We start from the raw sequence: 8,750 nt of genomic DNA on the forward strand, positions 1-8,750 counted from the left end.
AGGGGCATAAGATTTATGCTAGCCCCGTTATCACATAAAGCCCTAGCAAAATTTTGCTGCCCTATGGTGCATGAAATTGTGAATGCTCCAGGATCTTCCCTCTTTTGCACTGTGGTCTTGGAAAGAATGGCATTAACGCGGTGAGTGATGCCCACAGTGTCATGTTTCAATGGTTTTTTCTTCTTTGTTAAAAGGTCCTTCAAATACTTAGCAAAGCCAGGCATTTCTTGGACAGCATCCATGAACGGAAAATTCATCGTTTACTGCTTGAGTTGATCATAAAATCACAAGCACTTCTCATCTTCTGTTTTTCTCACCAGCCTTTGAGGAAAAGGTGGTGAAGATTTGAACAATTGGCTCAAAGGGCGAAGAGCACCGGAAAGTTTTGCCTTCCCCTTTTCCTGGTTTTCCACCGGTTCCTTTGGTTTATTAAGATTCAGCTCTTCTTCAACTACAATGGGGACTTCCTCTCTTGCTTCTTCCTCGACAATATCATCCAATACATTAGGCTGCGCTTCTTTTTCAACAATTGGTTCCTGATCAATTGGCTTTTTATTGTCACCCTGAAGTATTTTTCAACTTCTGGTGCTAATGGAAAGTACATTCTCCACAGAGTTCACTCCACTACCTTTTGGATTAGGAACTGTATCACTCGGTAATTGTCCCCGTTGAGGAGTATGCACTTCTCGGGAAAGGTCTCTGAATTGCGCTTCAAGCTTCTGAATGGAAGCTGAATGCGATAGTTGGACCTGGGACATTCCCTTGATTGTGCTCTCTGTTCTGTCTTGATTCATTAGCATTTTCTGCATCATACTCTTCAGTTCTGCAGAATCATTAGACGTGTTGCCAGCAGAGTTAGTAGCTGAATTATCTCTCCATGGCTGGGAATTGGATGCTTGCCCCCTAGGTGGAATGTAGGGGTTAGAGCTCTTGTTGCCATAATTATAGTTATTGTAATTCCCTTGATTTGGATTACCCTGATCAGTTCTTCCATAATTATTTCCTTGGTAATTTTGTTGAGGCCTTTGCCATGGGTGATTACCAGGACCTTGGTAGTTTTGCCGTTGACAACCCCCTTGCGAGTTATTGACATAATTCGCATCCTCATATTGTGGCTGCCCGTCAAGATAAGTTTCGTCAGAAACTTGATACATTCCTGGAGCATGAGGTGGCATCTCATCGACAGCATTTACACATTTGGCCTCTTTCTCCATAAGCCTTTTGGATAATAAATCCACGGTGGTTTGCAATTGAGCGAACGCATGATCTCGCTCATGATTTTCTTTGGCCACCGCAGCCACAGAGGGACTGCCATATGATAGGATTTCGCTATCACTCGAATGCCAGGCTTGATTATGGGTAGTAAACTTGTCGAGCAACCGGGTGATGTTGACAAAGGATTTGTCCATGAAGCATCCCCCAACTGCAGTGTTGACAGCTATTTGATTCATTGTATCTATCCCCTTGTAGAACTTCTCTGTGAGAATTGCATCTGGAAATCCATGAGTCGGAGATTGAGCTAGATAATATTTGAACCTCTCCCATGCAGCATATAGTTGTTCCCTTGGAAGTTGTTTAAACCCAAAAATCTTATCCCGAAGCTCAGCCTTTTTGCTGGGTGGGAACCATTTTTTTAGAAAGATTTTGGCCAGCTCATTCCAGGTATGAATAGTATTGCTCGGGAGCTTTTCATACCATTCCCTAGCTTTGCCAGCTAAGGAATATTTGAAAACCCGCAGTCGCAGTGCATCAGCAGGAACAACACCTTGAGATTGTTGGGAACATACATGCACGAAATTCTTTAGGTGTCGAAGTGGACAGTCCTCCGAAGAATTTCGGAAATAGACTTCAAGTTTCAATAGCTGATAGATAGAACTATCAATTTTGAAATTAGCATTTCCTGTTCTCGGGGGAACTACAGCAGAAGCATAATCAGCTTCGTCAATGAATTCTGCAAATACATTCTCATCCTCCTCTTCTTCTGGTGCAGGATGGTTCACTTGGATCCCCCCTTGGTTCCCTTGATTGTGATGGGGTCTTCCAGCCATGTTCACCTGGTTCACTAAAACAACAAACGAGGTGTGATGGAATAGAAAAAGTTTTAAAGAATAGTACACAACAATTAGTAATTTCTGAACTGTATTCCCCGGCAACGGCGCCAAAATTTGATACGCTCAAATTACACCTATTAATGGCGTAAAGCGGACGTTGTCAAATATAGTAATCCAACAAGGTTGGGGTCGAATCCCACAGGGAATATGGAGAGAAAAGAGTACTAATCGTATGCGATACCGGTCTTTAAATGCTTTAATCCTATTCCGGATAGTTTGAATTGATTGTTGAATAATGTAATTTAATACTTTGACTTAAAATGTAATTAATGTGAGAGAGAGAGACTAAGGTTGTGTTCCCCAATTTGATTAGATATTATGCTTCAGGTTTCAAAGTGATATACTTCTAATGGTTGTTCTATGAATATGCACTTGGTCTCTTAAAGACTTCTTAATGTTTCCCAACTGTTAAGCAGTATTTCCTCTTTATGATTCTTCCGAATATAAAAGAGTTACAATCGAAGAGCGACCAATGATGCCAATTTAGACTTATTCTTATTCCTAAGTTAGTCTATTAAACGAGGGTTAATGCCTCGAGTCATTGCTATTCAATCTTACCAATATTGACTCTCTTTCCCAAGAAAAGTCAATATAATGTCTTCGGCTAATGCTTGCAATCATTACCCAACGTTACAACTTAAAGATAGAATAAATAACAACAACCATTATGCATATATCACTAATAGAAACCCATTCACATAATACCCATCATAGGATTCACAACCTTAGAATTGAAATTAGCTACTCATAATGTTTCTTGACAGAAAAAGCTTAAAGATTAACATAATACACTTACAATACTAATACAAGATGGAATAAGAGTGAAGTTGTTGCCTTAAATGCTCCAACCACTTCAAGATTAAAAACCTAGGGTTTATGCCTCTAAAATAAAATCTGAATGATGAATTAAAACCCTACATTATGTATTTATAGAGCCAAAAATCGCGCCAAGTTTCTGGACAAAAATGCCCTTATGCCGCATTGTTACGGACCGTAACTCAGGTTACGGTCCATCCTTCATTTCGTCATTTGACCACTTTGACGTTACGGCCACCATGCGACGGACCGTACCCTGTGTTACGGTCCGTCCTTCTGAAGCGTAAGTGGTGACAATTACTTGGCAACTCTCTGGAATTTTGGATGATGTTACGGTGAAGGGTTACGGACCGTAACATGAGTTACGGACCGTAACACTAAACTGTAACACTGAAGGTTTTATTGAAACTCTCTGGAAATTTAGCTCATGTTACGGTGACATGTTACAGACCGTAACATGAGTTTCGGACCGTAACACTCCACCGTAACACTGATGGTTTCAATGAAAACTTTCTGGAAATTCAGGCCCTGTTACGGTTCAAAGGTACGGACCGTAACATGAGTTACGGACCCTATTACGGTCCGTAACATGAGTTACGGAGCGTCGCTTAGCTCTAATTTGTCCGTTTTTTCAGCATTACTTCTCATTTCCGATCCTTAGTTAATCAACCCTATAAAACACAAAAATAACATAAGAAACAATGTAAAAACACTTATAATCAAGCAACATGTCTAGTTACAAAGGCATAAAATGTGCTAAAATTTACGGCACATCAGATGGCACCTGCAGAATTGAATTTATTGAAGGAACAACTGAAAGACTTATTAGAAAAAGGCTTCATCAGACCCAGTACGTCACCCTGGGGAGCACTGGTATTTTTTGTAAGAAAGAAAGACGGGTCGCTGTGGATGTGCATTGATTACAGATAGCTGAATAAGGTGACTATAAAGAATAAATATCCCCCCCCCCCCCCCCCCCCCCCCCGCGGATTGATGATTTATTTGACCAGTTGCAGGGTGCTAAATATTTTTCGATGATAGACTTGCGCTCAGGTTACCATCAGGTGCGGGTACGAGAGGCAGATATTCCAAAGACTACTTTCAGGACCCGATACGGGCATTATGAGTTCAGAGTGATGTCTTTTGGGTTGACCAACACCCCAGCAGTGTTTATGGATTTAATGAATCGGGTATTCAGGCCGTTTCTAGATATGTTTGTGATCGTATTTATTGATGATATTTTGGTTTATTCACGATCAGTAGAAGAGCATTCAGATCATCTGAGGACAGTACTTGGCACACTTCGGCAACAAAAATTATATGCTAAGTTCTCCAAGTGTGAATTCTGGTTAACGTCAGTGGCATTCTTGGGGCATATCGTCAGAGCAGATGGTATTCGGGTCGATATACAGAAGATCGAGGCTGTACAGAATTGGCCTAGGCCCACGACACCGACTGAGGTACGCAGTTTTCTGGGATTAGCAGGGTATTACAGAAGGTTTGTGGAAAATTTTGCTTCGATTGAAGCACCATTAACGAAGTTAACTCAGAAGGCAGCAAAATTTTAGTGGACCGATGCTTGTGAACGCAGCTTCTAGTTGCTGAAGGAAAAATTGATTACAACTCCAGTTCTAACTCTTCCCGAGGGGCCAGATGGGTATGTCATTTATTGTGATGCTTCTGGTATTGGGATAGGTTGTGTACTAATGCAGCATGGACGAGTTATAGCCTATGCTTCCCGGCAGCTCAGACCGCACGAGAGAAATTATCCTACTCATGATTTGGAACTAGCCGCGGTAATTCATGCTTTGAAGATATGGCGGCATTACTTATATGGGGTTCATGTTGATATCTATACGGATCACAAAAGTCTTTAGTATATGTTTAAGCAAAAGGAGCTGAATTTGCGGCAAAGAAAATAGCTCGAATTATTGAAAGATTATGACGTTGACATTTTGTATCATCCTGGAAAAGCCAACGTTGTAGCCGATGCACTTAGCCGCAAGTCCATGGGCAGTTTGACCGACGTGCAGCCAGAAAAGAAAGAATTAGTTGGTGAGATTCATCAGCTAGCCAGTCTTGGAGTCCGTTTGGCCGACTCGGGAAATATTGGGGTTTCTGTCCGAGAAGTTGCTGAATCGTCTATTATGGAAGAAGTGAAACGACGCCAATATGAGGATCCTATTTTGGTACAGTACAGAGATTCACCCTTGATAAGGAAAAGACCCAATTCGAGATTTCACCTGACGGGGTATTACTATATGGAGGCAGGTTATGTGTACCTGACGTTGCAGGGCTGCGGCGACAGATTATGGGGGAGGCACATTATGCTCGGTATTCTGTTCATCCTGGATCCACTAAAATGTACCATGATCTCAGATGTTTATATTGGTAGGATGGTATGAAAAGAGACATTGCAGAGTTCGTTGCTCAATGTCCAAATTGCCAACAGGTTAAAATCGAGCATCAGAAGCCCGGTGGATTATTACAGGAAATGGAAATTCCATCTTGGAAATGGGAAATAATTAATATGGATTTCATTACAGGTTTACCACGTACTCCACGAAGGTATGATTCTATATGGGTTATTGTTGATAGGCTGACAAAATCATCCCATTTTCTTCCGGTCAGGACCACCTACTCGGCTGAGGATTATGCCCAGTTGTATATTAAAGAGATAGTAAGGCTTCATGGAGTTCCTACATCTATTATATCCGACAGAGGTGCACAGTTTACAGCTAACTTCTGGAGATCGTTTCAGGACGGATTAGGGACCCAGGTGAGTCTTAGTACAACATTCCATCCTCAGTCTGACGGGCAGGCCGAGCGCACTATTCAGACGCTGGAAGATATGCTACGGGCCTGTGTTATTGATTTCAGAGGTAGTTGGGATGATCATTTGCCGCTTATTGAATTTGATTATAATAATAGTTATCATTCCAACATTCAGATGGCGCCGTATGAAGCTTTATATGGTAGAAAATGCAGATCTTCGATTGGTTGGTTCGATGTGGGTGAAACTAAATTGATTGGTCTAGATATGATCCAACAAGCAGTCGATAAGGTGAAACTCATTCGGGAGCGGTTATTAGCAGCCCAGAGTCGACAGAAATCATATGCCGATAAACGACGTCGACCTTTAGAGTTCCAGATTGGTGACTGGGTATTCCTGAAAGTGTCGTCTATGAAGGGTGTAATGAGATTTGGCAAAAAATGAAAGCTCAGTCCGAGATATATTGGGCCTTATCAGGTTGTTCGAAAGATAGGCAAGGTCGCCTACGAGTTAGACTTACCATCCGATCTGGAAGCAGTACATCCGGTATTCCATGTATCAATGCTCCGTAAGTGTATTGGCGATCCTTCCAGAATATTTTCCACAGAAGATATCCAGGTAACAGAGGAACAGTCCTATGAAGAACAGCCTGTAGCTATCTTGGATCGTCAAGTGAGGAGACTGCGTACCAAAGATGTGCCTTCTGTTAAGGTCTTGTGGCGAAACAATAACCGAGAAGAAATGACCTGGGAAGCGGAGGACGAGATGAAGAAGAAGTATCCTCACTTGTTTCCTATGCCTATAGGTAATTTAAATTCCTTAATTAATTATATTGATTGGTGAATGATTTGTATGTGCTGTCCATAAAAAGAAACTCCCCCGAAATGCGTGCAAGACCCTATAAGACTAGTTTAACATTCGAGGACGAATGTTATAAAGGGGGGAGGATGTTATGTCCCGTAATTTTGCACATTTGGATAAATCGAAATAATTGTGGCTAGTAAGAGATAGGGCAATATTTTGATTTTACTTAATATATAAGTTGTTCATGAAAAATTATTGATGCGGAAATATGGAGGAAGGCTAAGGGTAAAATTGGAAATTTGGAAAATAGTTTTCATGAGTTACAAAAAAATTTCATGAAATAATGGGCTTGAAATAAAAAGAAGATTTTGTTTTTTTTGGGCTTGAAAATGGCCAAGAGGTGGCCGGCCATAGGGGCATGGCCCAAGCCCATGTGAAAAATTAAATGGACCAAATAAAAGGAGAGGACCACTACTTGTTCTTCCATTTCAAGAACTTTCAAGAAAAACCAATTGAGAGCAAAGCACAAGAGGGGTTTCGGCCAACAAGAAAAGAAGAGAAAAAAAATTGAAGCCTTCCATCCTTGGTCCAAAAAATTCCTTTCTTCTTGAATTCTTACTAATTTCAAGACCCTCTTCAACGTGGTATAATTATTAGAGCAAGAAAATTACTTTTGTGACAAGTGCAAAAATTCTATTCAAGTGGAAAATTGAGGAAGAAGGTAAGAATTTCTATTCTTTTACATGTTATGGAAGATTTATATATGTTGTAGTGAGTAGAATTGAATGAAAATCATAGAAATGTTATGTGTTGTGTGTGGGCCGTGTGGGTGTGTTGTGTGTGTGTGTCCGTGTGGTGCTAATTGGGTGGAGGAAGATGAATTAATTTTATTTAGCATGTTAGTTGTGTTGTTGTGGCCTTTATGATGTATATGAAAGACTAATGGCTCAAGTTGGCATGGAAATTGGTTGTAGGTTGTTGTAGGAAATTATGTGATTTTAATATGTTTTTTTTTGTAATTATGGAAGTGGAGTTGCTAAAGTGTGAATTGTTGTTGTTGTTGATGAATTTGGAAGAAGATAATGCGATGTTGTAGTCTTGTTGCATTTGTGGAGATTTCGGGTGGAATATGGTGTTAGTGGGATTGTTTGAATATTGTATAGATTGTTTGAAATGTTCTTGAATTGTGTTTGAATGACCTTGGATTAGTGATGAATATGTGAGCGTTGATATTGGCTTGAATGTACGTAGTTGAATTGAATGTGATAAGCTACGTAGAGAGGAAGGTTAGTAATGTTAGAAATGCGTTGTAAATTGATTGTTGATGTTATTAGTATGGTTGTTGGTATTGTTGGTGTGGTTGTTGATAAATTTGGCCGAGTTAAATTCTCGGGGATGTTGAATTTACAGGGGAGATGCTGCCGAAATTTCTGTAGACAGGTACTAGTTAGAATTGAATTTCTAAGTACTTGTAGCTAATGTTTGGTAATTGATAACGTTATTGTAGATATCGGGGAGCCCGAGACTTGAGTCGAGATTTGTTTAGCGAGCGATCGAGGTATTTAAAGCCTACCTTTCCTTCTTTTGGCATGACCTTTATGCAATGAACAAATAACGTATTTGTATGCTTCTAAAGAAAATCCTATTCTTAGAGCCACTAGGATGGCTAATATCTTTGACTTCCATAAGCTATTCCATATGGCGTGATACGTAATTATGATATTCGAAGATTCTAGTTGTTATGTTTCCGAATGTTGTTCGAAAGAAAAATCGAGATGACTAATGTCTTTGATGAATATTTTGGTACGTAAATATGGTCCTAAAGTCTCCATTTGATTTGATCCATAATGTTATTCGAAAGTTACCTAATATGAATGATACTTGAATTTCCAAATATGGCTTATGAAATGCTTTTAGAAGGTTCTGTACTTCAAAAGCTCGTAACTTTCGTATACTAATTCCGATTGACTCGATACTTGTTTATGAGCTTTCTGATATCAGTATACATATATTTATTCATCGAGTCTTGGAATCTATTTACTTATATGCATATGGTTTTCTCACTACTCCGCTCGTGCATACTACTATTACATCGTTCGCCGGGTCCCGGGCCGGTTTTGTGATCGTGCGCACTATGTTATATTCGGCAGTATGATGTGTTACGTTTCCCGAGTTCCTCGGCATAGGGCCGAGTACCGCTTATATACGGCGTTATGATGTGATATGGCACATGATGTGTTTTGATG

General features: G+C 40.2%; 1 non-coding gene across 1 annotated transcript; it reads left to right on the forward strand.

Annotated features, from left to right (window-relative positions):
• Window positions 1-1,497: 1,497 nt before the first annotated feature.
• Window positions 1,498-1,604, forward strand: LOC132619140 (small nucleolar RNA R71). Its single transcript, XR_009574532.1, has one exon. It is a non-coding gene; the product is annotated as a small nucleolar RNA R71 (small nucleolar RNA).
• The last annotated feature ends 7,146 nt before the right edge of the window (window positions 1,605-8,750 follow it).

The sequence above is a fragment of the Lycium barbarum genome, chromosome 1 (genome assembly GCF_019175385.1).
Source record: "Lycium barbarum isolate Lr01 chromosome 1, ASM1917538v2, whole genome shotgun sequence".
NCBI classification, from domain to species: Eukaryota; Viridiplantae; Streptophyta; class Magnoliopsida; order Solanales; family Solanaceae; genus Lycium; species Lycium barbarum.